The 20069-nt window shown below is 42.7% G+C and overlaps 1 protein-coding gene and 1 long non-coding RNA gene across 3 annotated transcripts in view; one reads left to right on the top strand and one right to left on the bottom strand.

Moving 5' to 3' along the window:
* Positions 1–20069, top strand: part of LOC105484555 (regulator of G protein signaling 8) — a 108884-nt gene that overhangs the window by 25138 nt on the left and 63677 nt on the right. The gene's annotated exons all lie outside the window — the stretch shown is intronic.
* On the bottom strand, positions 10118–12273 carry LOC105484556 (uncharacterized). The gene is made up of 2 exons (XR_989045.3): positions 12078–12273; positions 10118–10345 (listed from the first exon to the last, which is right to left on the bottom strand). It is a non-coding gene; the product is annotated as an uncharacterized lncRNA (long non-coding RNA).

Genomic DNA, 20069 nt, shown 5'->3' with positions numbered 1-20069 from the left:
ATTTCCCAGTGGGATTTGAGACCAGATACGTCCACTTACAACAGTGACAGAATGATATCAATGCCTAAAGCTTTGGTCAACCTCTCCAAATCGTTAAATTAAGTTTAGCCTAGGACAGGCGCGGTGGCTCATGCCTGTAATCCCAGCACTTTGGGAGGCCGAGGCTGGTTGATCACCTGAGGTCAGGAGTTCAAGACCAGCCTGACCAACATGGTAAAACCCTGTCTCTTCTAAAAATACAAAAATTAGCTGGGCGTGGTGGCAGGTGCCTGTAATTCCAGCTACTCAGGAGGCTGAGGCAGGAGAATCTCTTGAACCCAGGAGGCAGAAGTTGCAGTGAGCCGAGATGGCACTACTGCACTCCAGCCTGGGTGACAGAGCAACACTCCGTCTCAAAAAATATAAATAAAATAAATAAAAAGTAAAAATTTAGCCTAAAGCCTCCTCCTTACATATTTTTAAGTTTGGCCTAAAGGCTCTTCTGTGCATAGTGAACTGTAACCTAACTGGCTGTAACCTACTCTTATAACAAGTAGCTGAGTCAGCCAATCACAGCAGCCAAGTTTTGGCCAATCACAGATGGCCAACTATCCAACCCACGTTCAAATAAGGCAAAGGCCTAGTTGTTTCTATACCTTACTGTGTCTTCTGTATGTTGTTTTCCTTTTTCTGTCCATGAATTTTATCTGTATTAGTCAGGGTTCTCTAGAGGGACAGAACTAATAGGAGATATATGTGTGTGTGTGTGTGTGTATATATATATGGATATAGATATAGATATCTATATATATAGGATATATATAGGATATAGATATAGATATATATCCTTATATATATATATATATATATATATATCTCCAGTCTAGCCTCTTCATGTTTTTCTGCTTGCTTTATATTTATATTCTGGCCCTGATGGCAGCTGATTCTGTGGTGCCCACCCAGATTGAGGGTGGGTCTGCTTTTCCCAGCCCACTGACTCAAATGTTAATCTCCTTTGCCAACACCCTCACAGACACACTCAGGATCAGTACTTTGCATCCTTCAATCCAATCAAGTTGACACTCAGTGTTAACCATCACATTATCCAACCACGTGGCAGTCCTGGAGCTGCTCTGAACCTATTCCGGTTTTGGGGGCTGCCCAATTTTTGAATTGTTCCTTGCTCAATTAAACTCTGTTAACTTATTTAAAGTGTTTCTTTTAACAATACTTTTAAAATTAGAGTCATCACTGATTCTAAGTAAAATACAGTTTAATCTGGAATTAAGGCATACAAAGGAACAATTTAGATGCACTTAAAAAATTGCTGCCATGATGTATTGAGCTGCATTATTTTTGTGTAGGCAGCCTCCAAGATGACCCCGAAGGACGTGGGCTTCCTGGTTTTAGACCCTTGCATAGTCTCCTCCTATGTTGTTCTTGAGTTGGTCTGTGGGACCAACAGCAGCATACAGCACAAGTAACACATCATTTTTCAGATTAGATTTAATACGATGGCAGTTTCTGTCTTGAGCACACTCTTCCATTTTTGCTAGTTTGTTCTCTCTTTCTTTTTGTGTCTCTCTCTTAAATCACGGCTGTGGGAGAAGCCAGCTTCTGTGTCATAGAGAAACTCAGCAGCCTGTGGAGCCAGGCCCATGTAGTGAGGAGCTGAGGCCTCGCGCCAACAGCCAGAGAGGATCCCAGGCAGCCAGCAACTTCATGAGTGAGTTTGAAAGCCGATTCTCCAACCCTAGTTGAGCCTTGACGTGACTGCAGTCCTTACTGACAGCTGGACTGTGATTTGGGGAGACTCTGAGCCAGAACCATCCTGCTAAGCCATTCCTGGACTCCTCAGAAATTGTGATGTGAAATAACACTTTTTAATTTTAAGATGCCAAGTTTGAGATATATAATTGGTTGATTAGTGTCCCCCCAAGCCCAGACCATCAAAATGTGACCTTATTTGGAAATAGTGTCTTTGAAGATGTAATTAGTTAAGATGAGGCCATACTGGAGTAGGCTGAGCTCTTAATCCATCTTTATAAACAGAGAGGACACATAGAGATGCAGGCAAGAAGGCCACATGATGACAGAGGCAGAGATGGGAGGGATATGCAGCTGCAAGCCAAGTAACCCCAAGGACTGCTGGGAGCCACCATATGCATAGAAAGAGCCAAGAGGTACATAGAAAGAGCCACCAGGCACAGGGAAAGAGCCAAGGAGAGATTTTTCTCCAGAGTCCTCAGGAGGGAGCTTGGCGGGCTGACACCTTGGTTGCAGGCTTCTGGTCTCCAGAATTGAGGGATAATACATTTCTGTTGTTCTGAGTCGCCCCTTTTTTTTTTTTTTTTTTTTGGTAATTTGCTATGGCAGCCCCGAGAAACTCATACAGAGCAATCTGTGAGGCAGCAATGGATAACAAATACAATTAGGTGACCAAATTACTCTTTTACAATATTCATTGACTTCTCAATGACTACACATGTGGAAAAAAAAAAAAAAAAACTTGTTTCTTCAGAACACTTTTTCTTTTTCCTCTTTTTTTTTTGGCAATTTTGCAAAATTTCCTCTGGAACTACCTTCTTCATCAGGACAAGAGGAATCAGATATGCTAAGATATAGTATGTCCCAAGTTGTGTAAAGCACACAGCTTCATACACAGAACCTGCGGTGCTACAGCTCTATGTCCTGAAACACAGTAATTCTGATATGTTTGATTTTGCTGATCTCCATCATAGAAGGGGAAAGAAGTACTGTGGTACTTTTATAATTGTGTGCACTGTGATAGGGAGTGTACATTTTGACTAGACAACAACGATAACAAATTATCTGCTAGGAATTGTACATATATGTGATTGGAAGAATTTTCCAAAGACTAGCTTCTGACTCTGTAGGCTTCAAACCTCATTTCTCCTCTGCTACACACACGCTTCCAGTGCTGCTCATTTTCATGTCATGATATGAACTCTGACCTTTCATCTTTGTGTTGTAAAGCTGAATGAGTCAGCACAGTGGGCGACAGTAGTGTTCCTGGAAGCCATCCCTACACCAGGATGGCTAAAAATGACTTAATATACGTAAAAGTGACCAATAGATACATAGAAAAGCTCAAAGTCAATATCCCTGGCTCCACGTACCCTTAGCAGATCCCTGAGATGCCCTTTCCCTGGGAAAGCAGCACTCTCTTTTCTTTGGCATTATTGGCTCTAAGATGATGGAAGCACACTGCTGCCAGTGGCCATTTCTGTCACACTGTGAAGAAATTTTGCCGAGAACAAAGCATACCCAAGAAAAGCAGAATTAAGATAAATATTTTGAGAGAGTGAGATTAATTTCTAATGACATCCTTAGATTGTTGTGACTGGCCAAATTTAGTTTTCCAGTGACATGAGCCAATACATTTCCCCTCTCCTGTTTTTGCTTAATTCACCTTGAATGGTCTGTCTGTTCTGCGTTTTTCACTGTGGCATCCCAATTCCTAGAACCTGGGACATGATAGGCACTAAATAAATATTTATCGAGTGAATGAATATATTGAGGGTCCTGTCATGTTAAAGCAAAGAAGACCTTTATCAGACTAAAAAAGACTAAATCAGGGAGATTAAAATCATATATATATATAAAATATACACACACATATGTATAATTATACACACACACACACGCACACATACACACACACATATATGTATAATTATAATCAAGAATTGAAGTGCTGCAGACCAAGTGCTGGAGGAAGGATATTGATGAGCACACATGGGTAAACAGAAAGGCGGGCATGCTGCGCACATTATAAGCAAAGCCCTAGAGGAAGGAATGCACTGGGCGTGCTCAGAACATGCACCTGCAGTGAATGGTGGGAGTGCATTTCTGAAGGAGGTTAATGGGATGATGCTGAGAAGGCAGAGTTGGCACATCTCTGAGAGCTTTGAATGACAAATTGAAGAACTTGGAATTTATTTGGTAGCCAGTGGGGAATGAATGGATTATTTTGAGCAGAGAAGTGAGATATTATCCCTTCCATAGATGGTTTCATTTTAACAGAAAATCCAAAGCTTCTACTTAAAAGGTTATACTCGTGCATAGTAGGCATCTGGGGTCATAAAACAGGGTTGGTGAAGATTTTTATGAGAGAACTTTTAAATGACACCATGTAGTCCACTGCTATCTTATGACTAGTCATTTTCTTATGAAAATCTGCAGTTAAATTCAATCATTTCTCAAAAACCTATTTGCAACTTTTGCTACTCAAAAATAGAACTGTAAGCTCTGAGGGAGGTAGAAGAAAGAAAAACAAAACAAAACAAACAAACAAACAAACAAGAAAAGACTTTAAAATCTTCAGGCCAATTTTATCTTTTGGAAAAATTCAAAATAATGAATAAAATACTTAAGTTTTCAGCAATTACGAAGTGATTGGATGATTTAGAAGAGAATCATCTAAACATATTTCTGAAGAAGCAGAAATTATGTGAATAACTCAGAAACGAAGGCCAATTAGGTAAACTGGTTGGAGGTTAGTGTAAGTAAAACTGATTAGATTAGAAGAAATAGGGTATGGACAAATCAGAGAGATTGGAGGAAAAAAATGATAATTTCGTAAGGAATCTGAGTTACAGTGTGTAACATATTTCGCCTTTAACTAACAAAAGTGACTATAAATGGTATAAACATACCACGTTTATTTTGGTTGCTCTGCAACAGTGTTTTTCTTTTCCTTTCTCCTCAGTCTATGTAAATGAAAAATAGTCAGGTGTGGTGGCTCATGCCTATAATCATAGCACTTTGGGAGGCCAAGGCAGGAGGTCATTGAGTCCAGGAGTTGGAGAACAGCCTGGGCAATATAGTGAGACCTCATCTCTATAGGAAGATAGGGGGAAGTGGGGTGCAGTGGTATGTGCCTGTAGTCTCAGCTACTCAGGAGGCTGAGGTATGAGGATCGCATGAACCTGGTAAGTCAAGATTGCACCACTGGGTGACAGAGAGAGACTCCGTCTTGAAAAAAAAAAAAAAGAAAGAAAGAAAAAGAAAAAGAAAAATAGAGTTTTCCTTTTGATTCTGAAAATTTTCAAACAAAATTCATGTTTCTACTCTTTACGCATCCTATTTTTCCTACATTTATATGAATTTTCTTCTTTTCTTTTGGTATCATTTGTAAAGGATACTTATACATTTTTGGAAAGAGTCTAATGTTTTTTCTCCTCTCACTTAAGACTGCTTTTCTGATTTTGTTTTCTGTGATAGAGGAAGAATGAGTGTGAGCATTAACACTCCCTTCCCAGAAGGAAGGCTGCTCTGTGCTGCGCAGCTCCTGGCCTTTGTGCATAGAGAAGACATGAGACTAGGCCTAATAGTGGGATACCTGGGACAGAACGGGAATGAGCTGTTGGGACAAGAAAGAAACCGGGGAAATATGGGAAGATTTCAGTCACTTGTGGGGGTAGTTGGGGGGTAAGCATGCCCTTCAAAAGCATTTTTTATAAACTGTTTATTTGGGAAAAAGGTGTCACATCAACCTCTGAATCCCTTCGACATTTCCATTAAAATGTCCCATTTCCATCTGATGCTATTACAGTGAGATTTGTGAATGTACATATGTTTGCCTAACTTGTCAATGTGTTGAGATTGGATTCAAGGTGAGAGGAGAAGCTCTTAAGATGACCCAGTTTTTTGGTTTTTTTTTTTTTCTGTAAAGCATGCCATATCGCAGCAATTAAAACTGTAAAAAGAAGAGGGTTAAGACAACAGTCAGAAAACAGTGTTCTGTTCTCTGGTCCCTCTTCCATTTTTCTCATACTGTTCTAGGGCTCTAGATTCCATGTTGCTTAACGTGTGCTTATTAACCTGTCCTCTCAGCTGTCATGTGGAGTCTGCCGATTTTCTGTTTTCGAGTCAGCTTAGATGATGTCACTGAGGTCACTGCAGTATCATGGCCCCCATCATGCCGGAGATGTCCACTCGAGGCTCCACTGCTGGCATCTGCCTGGCTGCTTCAGGAAGTGTGATGCCAGGTGTGGGTCTTGCTGCCACTGCCTTGTGTTTCTAATGCCTCTGAAAATACCATGGTGCCGTCCACATTTGACATCTTGGGGATTTCCCCTTCCAGATGTAGATGTAGGTTGTCTACTGCTCCAACTACTGAATCAATTCTGTTTCTTTTTGGGTTCTGCTTTAGTTCTGTCTCTCCAGGACTCAGATGTAAGTCTGTGGTTGCAGGATCTGCTGGAAGGCAGAGCCTGGCTTGCCTCAAAATATTCCTTCACACTGGCTTGTCTGGGACCCTTCCTAGATATTCCAGCTCTCTCTTACCTTTGGATATGCTCTGTCCCAGGACAGAGGTGCTTTGGCCCCACCATGTGAGGTCATCACACCCTTGGTCATGCTTCAACTTGTCTACATCTCAGCACAGACTTAGGTCCTCAAGGTAAGAGTCCGGCTACATGGACAACAGTTTTCATAGTCCTTTCATTTGGATTCTCTCCTTTGATGCAATATTAATGAGTATACCATTAAGATAATTGGGTCACTGTCTTATACTCCGTAAAAATTTCAGCTTGGAAAAAGAGATGAGCTTGTCTCTGTTATTTAAATATCCATTTATTTATTTCTTCATTCATTCAACATATTTAATTAGTAACTACTGTATGCCAAAGATGGTTCTAGGGATTGAGGACATACCAGTGACCAAGACAGACAAACTTCCTCTCTTCTTGGAGTTTACTTCTTATGGGAGAGGCAGACCATTAGCAAGTAAACTGACATTGTAATTTTAGAAGGTGTTAGGTTCCCTGAAGAAAACACAACAGGGGAGGGAACCAAGGTTGACAGTGGGCACAGGATGGGGGCACTCTTTCAGATAGGGACAACCACTAGGGCAGACCTTGCTGAGACTCTGAAACACCAGAATTTTAGTTATTTTAATTGCAGGTAAGTCCTTTCCAGAGTTTCATTGACGAAATGAGCTGAAATGATGACATAATGAAATCATCTGTGTGCTGCGGTTAGCTGTGTCATCGTATCTCAACAATTTCAGGTGAAAATCATTGGCATGTAAAAGGAAGGAGATACTCTGTTAGTTTCAGGAAGAAAAATGAGTCTGACTCTTTTCTGTTGGAAAGTGATTGATGGTTGCAGGAGCCTCTTTTTTCCCTCTTGTTCCTCCAGCCTCAGCCTCAGTTTTCTCCTTCTGTTGAGGTTGCAGATGAGGATGGTTTTCACTTTCTTATAACAGGAGGTAGTGTGGTTTTCATTTAACTGCATACACTTACAATGCAGCAGGTTATTTGCATAAAAATGTACCAGGCATTTCTCAGAGCTTGTTTAGACTTCCTAAGTATTCTGTAAAGCTCTAGTTTTACAGATGAGTGTCCAAGATCACAGAGCTGGTAATAGTAATGAGAGCCACTCATATTGACTGGCTACCATGTGCCAGGGATAGGGTAAAGTATTTTACCACATACTTCCCCCAAATTTCCTGTGATACAAGAATTAGTATGTTCATTATACCTTGGGGGAAGTTAAGATTGGACAGATGAAAAGACTTAGCCAAGTCATACAGCAGGAAGCCTGATTTTCTGCCTGATTCCAAAGTGCACTCACTTGCCATTAAATTGTGATCATTGTCAAGGTGAATCTAGGTGGTGGCATTTGTATTTGACCTTGGATGATGATCCGAGGCACAGAAAAGCGGCAGGGCCAGAATTCAACTCAGGTCCCCAAATTGCATCAGAGCTAAGAGTTTGGACTGTGAGAGTTACACAGATCGTGGTTTCAACCCAGGCTACAGAACTTACCAGCAGTATGACTATGGGCAATTTCTGTAGCTTTCTGATTCTCGATTTTCTGATCTGTAAATGGGCATAATAGATACCTACCTCAAAGAATCTAATTATCCATTAAATAAATGGATATTTAAATAACAGAGACAAGCTCATCTCTTTTTCCAAGCTGAAATTTTTACTGAGTATAAGACAGTGACCCAACTATCCTAATGGTATACTCATTAATATTTCATCGAAGGAGAGAATCCAAATGAAAGGACTATGAAAACTGTTGTCCATGTGGCTAGAATCTTACATTGAGGACATAAGTCCTCAAAGAATCATTTGAGTGATTTAAAAATGTATACACTTGGCCTTCCATGTCTGGGGGTTCCCATATTTGCAGATTCAACCAAGTGTGGATGAAAAATATTCAGAAACAAACAATAAAAAATAGCAATACAACAACAAAAATAATATAAATAAAAATACAGGCCAGGTGTGGTGGCTCACACCTGTAATTCTAGCACTTTGGGAGGCTGAGGTGGGCAGACTGGCTGAGCTTAGAAGTTTAAGACCAGCCTGGGCAACACAGTGAAACACTGTCTCTACTAAAATACAAAATATTAGCCGGGCGTGACAGCATGCACCTGTAGTCCCAGCTAATTGGGAGGCTGAGGCAGGAGAATCACTTAAACCCGGGAAGTGGAAGTTGCAGTGGAGCTGCGATCGAGCCACTGCACTCCAGCCTGGGCAACAAAGCGAGACTCTGTCTCTGAAAACGAAACAAAACAAAACAAAACAGTATAACTACTATTTTCATTCCATTTACATTATATTAGGTATTATAAGCAATCTAGAGATGATTTAAAGTACAGGGGAGGATGTGTGTAGGTTATATGCAAATACAATGCCATTTTATACAAGGGACTTGAGTATCCATGGATTTTGGTACGGTGGGAACCTATCCCCCTTGGATATGAAAGAACCTATCCTCCTTGGATATCAAGGATGACTATATTGTGTTTTTAGAGCAATTTTTGGTGCATACAAAGCTCTCAATACATTCCAGGTATTATTATTCTGTTTCACTGTGACAGACCCTAATATACTAGCCACACTGCTGTTCTTTGCTGAGTAAAACCACAATTCTGTATAGCTCTCGGGCATCCAAGACACCTGGCAGGCTTGGCTCCCTCCCCATTGCTGGCAGGTGGGTCATGATTGGTCTAAGTCAGATGTTCCAAAAATGTGTTCTCAAGACGAGCAGCATCAATATTATCTGGGAACTTATTCTAAATGCAAAATTTCAGGCCCCACTTGATTAAAGACTCTGGGGATAGAGCCCCACAATGTGGGTGATGCTGGGTCACTTCTAGGTGACTCTGACAAGGGCTAAAGTTAGGAAACTGCTGATCTAAACCAGTACTGATCATCTCATTCCCCTTTCCAATAACTGGGTGAAGCTTAGACACAGGGCCCAATCATGGCCTAGAGGACCTAAGAAGAAGCCAGATGGGGAGTATGGAGCATGCTCAGGTTTTTTGTGCCAATTTAAAGGGGTATGTGAGAGTAACTGCCTTCTTTGCAGGATGCTATTTGTTGTGTATGTGACACCTGGACTACTTCCGTCACTTTGAAACTGAGAGAAAGATGTTTTCTAAGAAAGACAGGGTCTAAAGTTAGAAAATACCCAGGTCTTTGTTGATGCTGCTGAGCTGCTGAATAAGCCAACCTCCAGACTTCCTCTTACATGTTATAATAAATATTATTGATGGGTAAGCCACTTTCAGTGGGTTTTCTTCTTTGTAGCTGAAAGCAAACTCACTGATGTTCCCATACAACAGTTGTCTCTTATGTAAATCAGTGCTCTTTGGAATGTATTATAGAAAGATTATGGCGCATTGAAAATGTGGACTTTAATCACACTAATTATTTATTTTCATTTTCTCTCTGTATTGATGGTGGAGGGGTAACGCATCCATTTCTTTCTTCCTTTGGACTGTGAATGAGCCAAGAAAATGCCAAACATTTGGATGAAGAGAGGCTCAGTTTTTCATATGGGTCCAAATGATCTGGATGTTTGGCTTCTGAAAATGAAACATCTGGAGCACAAAGCAATGTTTTTACTTTTCAGTTATATTTTGGTGTTATATAGAAACTGTTATTAAAACCAGGAAGAAAAGATTTATGTAAGAAATGGGATCACTTGAGCGCATCACTGGCAAGCTGCCCCGCCCATATAGCAATTCATTCATTCAATTTTTCTCATTCCAAAGAATTGAATATCTACCATGTGCAGGACATTGTGTGATGGGGATGTAATTATGAGTTCACATATAAATATGACTTTATAGACTTAAAGACAGTCTTTGTCTTCCAGGACCATATGGTTTAATGGTGAGCAATTGTTATAATAAAATAAGTTGACATGGTAGAGAGTGGTAAGGTGTTCGTGGAAGCTTGAAGAACAGTGTTTTCATTCATTTAGTTATTCAATGTATATTCATCATGTGTTTAAAGAACCAGATTCTATTTCAGGCTTTGGGTCTACAGTGATAAGCACGGCCAGCAATCATCTCTACTCTCATGGATCTTACAGCCTAATGGGAAAGAAAGACATTAATGCATAAATACACAAATAAATATATTTATAATGATAAATTCAGATAGTTTTATGAAAGAAAGAACGGTGTGCTATCCAAGAGAGTAACTGGGGTGATGTCATTTACTATGGGGGTCAGGAAAAAACTGTCTGAGGATATGACATTTAAGCTGAAACCTGTAGGGTGAGTGGGAGTGAGTGAGATTAAGTTTGGGGGCATGAGTAGGAGGAAAGGTTAGAAAAGTCTTCTTATAGGAAGTGGCATTTGAGATGAGTCTCAAAAGTCAAATTGGCATGGTAGAAAATGTCTATATATGTGCACATGAAGAGGATTGTGAGGAATATATCAAAATGCAAACAATTTTATCTTTGGTATCATGAAAATGTGTACTTCTACTTTTCTTGTTTCTGTTTGATGTGCTGTATTTTCTGTGTACTTCTTTTGCAATAAAAAATTACTTTAAAAAGTAACCATAAAAGAAAAGAGAGATAAATTGGTGTTTTTCAAACAAGAAACGATGGGGTCAGGAACGGGGTGTTTGTGTATCTGTGGGAGACATAGTATTTCCAGGCAAAGTAAATGGTTTTGGCAACAGCTTGAGCATTTAAATAACTACTAGTTACTAATAGCATCTCACAACTACAGCATGGCAGTGGAGACAGGGGAGAGAGGTGAAACAGGAAAGTGGTCCAGAGGTCAATTAAGGCCCTTGTGTCATCAGGAAGGACCTCAGGTTCATCCTGTGGTCAGTGGGGGTAAGGTGATTGAATTTGTATTTTAGAGGCATCCCCCGGTGCCAGTGCAGTCTATGGGACAACTGCAGTCATTTAAGAGAGGCCGGGCGCAGTGGCTCACGCCTGTAATCCCGGCACTTTGGGAGGCTGAGGCAGGCAGATCACTCGAGGTCAGGAGATCTAGAACAGCCTGGCTAACATGGCGAAAACCCGTCTACACTAAAAATACAAAAATTAGCTAGGTGTGGTGGCACGTGCCTGTAACCCAGCTACTTGGGAGGCTGAGGCAGGAGAATCGCTTGAACCTGGGGGAGCCAGAGGTTGCAGTAAGCCCAGATTGCGCCACTGCGCTCCAGCCTGGGTGACAGAGTGAGACTCTGTCTCAAAGAAAAAGAAAAAATAAAATAAAATAAACAGAGCATGTTGTTAACAGCAGGGAAATATTTCTTTTTTAAAACTGTAAGTATCTTCAAGTGAGCGACCCAAGACTTTTTCTTATTTGGTCGCCGTGGCTCAATTTGGGACAATGGCAACTTGGCCAGTTCTTATCTGTGTAGACCACTTTGGCTGACTTGATCGATTTAATTTTTTTTTTTTTTTTGAGACGGAGTCTCACGCTGTTGCCCAGGCTGGAGTGCAGTGGCGCGATCTCGGCTCACTGCAAGCTCCGCCTCCTGGGTTCACGCCATTCTCCTGCCTCAGCCTCCTGAGTAGCTGGGACTACAGGCGCCCGCCACCGCGCCCGGCTAATATTTTGTATTTTTAGTAGAGACGGGGTTTCACTGTGGTCTCGATCTCCTGACCTTGTGATCCGCCCACCTCGGCCTCCCAAAGTGCTGGGATTACAGGCTTGAGCCACCGCGCCCGGCCGATCGATTTAATTATTAAATTCAAATGATTAATTTGACCAGTCTGATGCCAAACAACTGAGTGGGTGAAATTCTTTTGTTTCAGCCATGTGTTTCAGTGTGCTGCAGCCCCAGTCTCCCCTTTACCTGGTCGTCACCATGAGTCCTTTATGGATCTTAAGAGGAAGGCAGCACTATCCTTTTCCCACCTGAGAGATCAGAATGAGGTCATGTCTGCAGAATGATTGATTTCCTCAGACAAAAATACCACTGAAATATAAACTGTCAATATTGTTTGCTCTGATACCAACTTTTTGTGCAGGTTTTAATTTTGTCTGTTTATTTCAACCAAATCTGAGGTCTCCATGACTACAATAGAAGAACAGAAGGAATAGAAGACTTCTGTGTTAGAACATCCTAAATGGTATTGTTTATAATAAAACGTGGGTATTTTGAAGGATGCCCATATTTTTAAAAGGTGTAAATACTGTTCATATGGTGTTCCAAGCCAGAGACATTTTTATGTTCTGGCCGTGGGTGACATGTGAGCACATTGGAAGGATATATCAATAAGGACTCTAGAAACAGACTAAAAAGATATCTGGATTTTATGGTCAAATTCAGATGGAACGAGATGTGTTTATTAGCCTCTAGGGCAGGGTCTGGGCTCCGTATGACCTGAGTCATCAGGTCAAATGTGGCCATGGATGACATCCAAGTAGTTGTATGAGTTTACATTCTGAATGCCTGAGAAGCTTTACTTCAGGAAACACTCACATTTTCATGGGTTCTTCATGGATGTGTGGCTAACCTGTTTGGCAGGATTGACACATGATGGTAAGTCCAGCATCCTTTCCCAAGAGGAAGTGAGTGTGTTTGAGGCTTTAGAGTTAGAGCTGAAGTCCAGCTCTTCTCCCTACTATCTGTGTGACTTAGAGTTCTTCATTTGTTAAATGGGGGTAACAAAGTTCACTTTGCAGGGTTATTGTAGGGGAATAAATAAGATATTTATAAGGTTCCTGGCATTTAATAAGCTCTGAAAAATTGTTGCCCCTACTGTTGTTATCATTCATACTCTGAAACACAACAGAGCTATGCAAGCAACTGCTCAAGAATTTTGATTTCTAAATTCTGCAAATTAGAAGCTCTAGGATGGTGGAAAGCAAAGGAGGAAAACAGAGATTAAAATGGTGGGAAGATCAGGTTAGGGTTTCCTGGTGTTCAAAGTGGTGACATCTCAGGCCCTGTGTAGCATCTGGAGATTTTTTGAACTTAGCCTGTATGTGGGGCCAACATATTCCTGGCTGTCAATGCAGATGCCAAGGCCTTGAGTTCCCGGTAGAAAAAGGTTAGGGTGATGCCAGGGTGCAGCCATATCACTTAGCTGAATGGTTCCACGGTTCAAATCAGGGGTAATGCTGGCTGACCCCAGCCCGCTGAGTATCTGTCTCAATATTTGTTGCTGGTATGTGTTCCCAGCCACTTATCAGTCCTCCTTTCCTTCCTCCTGGGTCTTGTCCTAGTCAGGTGCTCTGCTTCCAGTCAGGTACCCAGCTTGTGTCCTATTTTGCTTCCCAGCTTAAGGAGAGCAAATGTTGCAGGTAAAGTATTTGCTGACAAGGTGAAACCTGTGTCAATTTGAAAAGGACTCTTGGAAATCATAAGAATGACATTTTCATGGCAGAATGATAGACAATGGATCAGTATTTGGAGTCAGGAGGCTCTGTCTGGCACTTGTGATTGGGATACATCATGGTGCAGTGGCCACACTGTCTACTCTGAAGGCCACCCTTGCAAGAAATAGTGTTTTCAAGTGTTCCCTGAAAAAGGCAAATGATTAGGGGGGTGGTTCAATACAGAGTTACTGGCTCATCACCTGTTCACTTCCGGCCTGATGCATTTTTGGCTGACAGTGACTTCATTTGCAAAGCAAGGTCCTTGTGTGATCCACTCCTTGGGCCTCATTCACCTGCCCATCTCAGGAATCCCATGCAAACGGGTGTCCTCTGCCGGCATCTTTGTGCTTCTTGCATTGGGACTTACACCGGTGGTTGCCTTAAAAATGCCTTGGGTTTCTTAATGCTTGTTGCCCTGCACTGTTGTGTAGGTGCTGAGGAAAGGTTGCAGGGGGCAGGGACAAAAAGTACTCCATGAACATGAAAAATGCTGCAGTGACAGGTTTCTTTTTGGAGAGTCTTTTGAATTCCATAATAATATGAAACTAATATGACTACTACCTACATTTTCAGGTCCTTTTCTGTTTCTCAGGTACTGTGTTAAGCACTTTTCATGGTGTTTGAATGCCTGTTGTTTTGCTTGTCCTGCATCCCTCCTCCTCTTGTGGTAACAGCAGATTTAAACCAGAAAATCAACTCTTGATTTTCCTTTTGGAGCCCACCTATTCCGCATTACATGTAATCTTTGGGGGCCTCTTGTTTTGTTTGCCTTCTTTTCTCCCCATTTGTTAGGGAGGGATCTTTGCTGTAGGTTTATGCAGATGGCTGAATACACAGGACACCTGACCCTGGACAGATGAGGTTGCCAGCATTTTATTAGTTGCTTATACTCACAGTCTTGGGGAGGAGGACACCATAGGCCACACAGAGCCACAGGGGGTTGTGCTCAGTAATAGAGTGAACAAGCAGAGGCTGTGGGAGACAGACTTTGTAGTATCAAGAGGGTAGGGGTGTCCCCTGCTACCTTATAAAGATGTGATTGGGTCATTTAAATAATTCCACAGGCCAACAGGGAACTGAAACCCACTACTCAGGGATAGGCAGGAATTGCACTTTGTTCATTTGATAAGGAGAGATGTTTGGCTAGGGGACCTTATTTGTAGGAGCAGAAGAAGAGGGAAGTTGGCAGTTAGGTCATTTGAGGCCTCCCTTATTTTCCCCAGATGTCAAGGCCCACATAGTATTGGGCCATAACTTTAGGTCTCATACCATACCTGTGAGTCAAAGTCCTGTGTCCTTCACTGATAAAGAGGATGGGCATGTGGCCTGTGCTAGACCAATCAGGCTCTGTCTCTTGGAAATATGAAACCTTAGTGAAACAAGGATGGAAAAATGATTGGAGTTGACTAATTCTGACAGGGCTGTCCCAAATAAATTATTCACTCCTATAACCCAGAATCTAGAGTTGAATTCTGTTGCTTGCAGCCAAGAACAATAACTGTTTCACATTTATTTGATATAATGACCCTAAGGGATAGGTAATTTTTATTATCCCCATTTTACAGATGAAGAAACTGATGCAAAGAGATGCTAAGATTGTTCACATTCATAAAACAAGTAAGTGACAGCAGGGGGGGTTGAAAAAAGAAGATTAGATTGGCAGTAGTTTGCAACTCTGCACCTTTTCCTTAAAGACAGGGAATAGAAATAGTGTGTCAGAACATCAAATGCCACCCAGGCAAGGGAGTGCTGATGAGATATGGTATCACCCAGTGGCAATACCTGGTACACTCCTTGGTATGTGCAGTCTTTGGCCTTATGGGGTCACTTACATTTCACAAGAGCTAAGTAAACTCAGTCCCTGAGTTCTAAAGATGGCTGGATATGAGGTGTCACATTGATGTGCAGACCATAACCAGAGAAAGATCATTATCTTCAACTGGCTCTGATGAGGTTGAGCCAAGAGTATTCTGGTTTGAGTGGGTATGGAAAGGATGTGTGTGTGTGTGTTAGAGAGAGAGAGAGAATACGTGTGTGCATGCACTTCATAGTTCAGATTCTTGAATCTTTTCTGTCAGTAAGCACGTATGCCTGGACTTTGGTGAGCAAAGACAGGAGGGCTGAAAAGTGTAAAACTTTTCACTAAGAGTAGAAACTATGAGACCCAGTGTTTTCCCACTAAGAACCCACAACATTGGGAAAGTGAGAAAAAGGTGGACAATGCTCTAATGGGGATAAAACAAAAACAAAAACCCACACTTACTTAAAAGCACATCTACAGAAGTAGAAAGAAAGTCAGGAAAAGGAAGGAAGAACCACTAAAACCAAAGAGAGAAACGGAGAGAAGAAGGTGTGCAGGAAATGGGAAAAGGCGCTTTGGTAAGGCTGCTGTTCCTAGATGGAAGGACGTTCACCATCTCTGCAGGCCGCACAGGCCATCCTCTCCCTGCCCCTAGCTTCCGCCTGTCCAGAGCTGCTCGGGGAGCCATGCATCAGCGACCAGATGTTAGGAGCACCAGTGCCTCCTTGGACGTTCAGAGGTCTCGCCACCTCACAGCCATATTCAAAGAGAAAGTGGCTTCCTGCTGACACAACATTTCCCGAGCATGGGGCATGAGCCTTGAGCTCTGATCCCCCCATGAGGCCCAAACTTACTCTACAAACTTTGAAGTCTGTGGTTCTTGGCTGGGTCTGAGGGCCTCAGTGCAGAAAGACACAAGTGGTCTCTCTCTGGGAGCCAGCCTGGTGGCAGGAGAGATGGAGCCGTGCTAAGGTACACAGAGCTAAAATTATCCTGCCCTTATTTTTTCTGCTTAAAGACACATTCTGTGAAAGTGATGGGTATTATGCTGTCAGTCCATTGATGGCTTCAAACCCCTCATCTGAGCCATGATATCATCTCCGGGGTGTGGGCTGCCCAGGTGCGCCTCTGTAGAGACGCTGCTTCCCAGCGCAGGGACCTGCAGCGGCTGTGAGCCAGGTCTGCCTCACCTTCATCCATCTCCTTCAAGGACACTGCAGGCGCCAGGCCAGGGCTTCCTTTCCACCGCTTCCTGGGAGGCAGTGTGGGGGGAAGTTCTTTCCAGGTCACACTGTGAAGGAATGAGGCTTGAGTGGAAGACACACAGAGGGAAGCAGACCTTTTCTGGTGGACTCCTTGAGTGACTAGTACTTCTTCCCAAGGGGTGCTGCTGCTTAGCCTATTGATTAAGAGTTTGGGGTCAGACTGCCTTGGCTGAATTCCATCTGCACTACTGACAAGCCCTGTGACTGTGGCCTATTACTTAACCTTTCTAAGCTTTAGTTATATCATCTATACAATGACAGACTTATCTCATGGAGTTTTGTGATGATTGAAAGAAATAATCCCCATAAAAAGCTTAGCACCTCACGCCTGTAATCCCAGCACTTTGGGAGGCTGAGGCGGGCAGATCACAGGGTCAGGAGATTGAGACCATCCTGGCTAACATGGTGAAACCCCGTCTCTACTAAAAGTACAAAAAATTAGCCAGGCGTGGTGGTGGGCGCCTGTAGTCCCAGCTACTCGGGAGGCTGAGGCAGAAGAATGGTGTGAACCTGGGAGGCTGAGCTTCCCGTGAGCCGAGATCGCGCCACTACACTCCAGACTGGGCGACAGAGTGAGACTCTGTCTCAAAACAAACAAACACTTAGCACCTTGCTGGCATGCAGAAAATACCTAATGTTATTTATTGGTTATGATGATGACTACATAGTTGTCTTAGGTGCCTCTGCCCTTGGACTTTTCTTGGCCAAACCATAGAGATCATCTGGCCCCAAGTTAGGGGGTTGTTGGAATGATTCTTCTAGTGGTGGTGATAGTAGAGGCGGGGGCAGGAAAAGGAGCAGAACGGTTTGACAAATATTAAAATAAAATCTTGATACCTTTGCCACACCTTCCCCTGCATCACACTTGAATTTGGACTTCTAGGTTCAAAGTCAAACTCAAATGGCCGATGTTCTTAGAAAGCTGGCTCAAACCACTGTTGGCTGCAGTGTTCTCAGTGGGCAGAAGGCCATGTTCCTCAGCTGGACCAGCTCTGAGCACAGCAACATGCAAAAGGTTGTCTTTGCCTCTCCAGCCTCCTTCCTTCAGGCTACTATTACAGTAGTAGTGTCTTCTCAGGCACAATCTTGTTTTTGTTCCTGTCGAAACCTAGTTTTTTGTTGTTGGTTTTTTTGTTGTTGTTGTTGTGAGACGGAATCCCACTCTTGTTGCCCGGGCTGGAGTGCAGTGGTGGTGATCTCGGCTCACTGCAACCTCCACCTCCCAGTTCAAGTTATTCTCCTGCCTCAGCCTCCCGAGTAGCTGGGATTATAGGGACCTGCCACCACGCCCAGCTAATTTTTTGTATTTTTAGTAGAGACAGGATTTCACCATGTTGGGCAGGCTGGTCTTGAACTCCTGACTTCAGGTGATCTGCCTGCCTCGGCCTCCCAAGATACTTAGTTTTAGAAAAAATCTGAAATGAATTCATGCTGAGATATAAATGACTGACAGCCTGAAGTGTTACCACGCCAGGGGAATTTAGAGTTTGATATGAAATAATGTGCTCCCACGTTGATTTTAAGAGTCAGCCCATGGATGGCTGGACACAGTGGCTCACACCTGTAATCTCAGCACCTTGAGGGGCTGAGGCGGGTGGATATCTGAGGTCAGGAGTTTGAGACCAGCCTTGCCAAAATGGTGAAACCCTGTCTCTAATAAAAATACAAAAATTAGCCAGGCGTGGGGGCACGTGCCTGTAGTTCCAGCTACTTGGGAGGCTAAGGCACGAGAATCACTTGAACCCAGGAGGTGGAGGTTGCAGTGAGCCGAGACTGCACCACTGCACTCCAGCCTGGACAGCAAGAGTGAGACTCTGTCTCAAAAAAGAAAAAAACAAAACGAGTTAGCCCATGGATGCGGAAGGCATTCTGGGAGCATCAGGTCTTCCTACTTAGGTGGTTAATTACCTGCTCTGTCCTGGTATTCAAATCTCTTTTTAGCTCAGTTCTAGCAGGTGGCATGATCAGCAGCACCAGTTGAACAGGGGAGCCAAATTGTTGTCCTGACATATAAGACGTATCTCCAGGCCAGGTGTGGTGGTGCACAAGCACTGTGGGAGGCTGAAGTGAGCAGACAGATCACTTGAGCCCAGGAGTTTGAGACCAGCCTGGACAACATGGTAAAAACCCATCTCTACAAAAAATTACAAAAGTTAGCTGGGCGCAGTAGTGCATACCTGTAGTCCCAGCCACTTGGGAGGCTGAGGTGGGAGAGGTGGGAGGATTACTTGAGCCCAGGAGGCAGAGGTTGCAGGGTGCCGAGATGGTGACAGTGCACTTCAGCCTGAGTGACAGAGTGAGACCCTGTCTCAAAAAAAAAAAAAAAAAACAGTTGCATCTCCAAAACATTTCTCAGGGATACTGGGGGACAGAATCTGGCACTGAGGAGAGGGCCTGTTGCTCCAATGTCCTCCGCCCCACACCCACTTGCTCCTAAAATTCTTCATTTATAGAAGACGCTGTTGAACAGAGCTGCTGCTGATTCCCTTGCTGAGTCTGGGGCATGAATGCCATTTCTGGAAATATAAAATCCATGATAAGAATTGGAAGGAACTGGCAACTCTCTATACATAGTCTTGTTTAAAATGGAACTTCACCCTACACATTCCTTGTCTTTTTATTTATGTTGTCACTTGCTTGTAGATGATGCAGATATTTACTATTATCTTAGTGAGTATTACTTAGTAATACTTAGTGAGTATTATTACTATTATCTTAGTGAGTATTATTCAGTGAGTATTATGGAATCATTCCTAAGGCCTTCTTCATGCTCACCCACATCAATGCTGCATGTTCTAGATAAAGTAGCTATAAAAAAAATCTTGGAATTATTTTTATGCTTCAACTTGACTGGACTAAGGGATGCCCAGATAGCTGGTAAAGCATTACTTCTAGGTGTGACTGTGAGGGGTGTTCTGGACGAGATTAGCATGAATCTGTAGATGGAATAAAGAGTTCTCTCACCCATGTTGGTGGACAGCATCCGCTGCATTGAGGGCCTGAAGAGAGTAAAAAGGCAGAGGAAGGGTAAATTTGCTTTCTCTGCTTGAGCTGAGGCGTCCGTCTTCTCCTGCTGTCAGGCATGGATGCTCTTGGTTCTCAGGCCTTCATACTTGAACTGGGGTTTATACCACTGGTCGTGGGCCTGTTCCCACCTCCTGCTTCCAGACAGCAGACTGTGGGACATCTCAGCCTTCATAATCACATGAGCCAATCTCTCATAATACATTTATTTGTATGTATCTGTATGTATGGTGTTGCTTCGGTTTCTCTGGAGAATCCTAATAAAACTGTGATACAGAGTAAGAATAGACATAATGATATGTTGTTTTGCATAACAATACTTACCCTTACTATATATCAAATACATTGTTTGACCTCTGAAAATGATTTCATA

The sequence above is a fragment of the Macaca nemestrina genome, chromosome 1 (genome assembly GCF_043159975.1).
Source record: "Macaca nemestrina isolate mMacNem1 chromosome 1, mMacNem.hap1, whole genome shotgun sequence".
Lineage (NCBI taxonomy): Eukaryota > Metazoa > Chordata > Mammalia > Primates > Cercopithecidae > Macaca > Macaca nemestrina.
The sequence above is the reverse complement of the archived record's forward strand: the minus strand, read 5'-3'. Positions and strand labels throughout refer to the sequence as shown.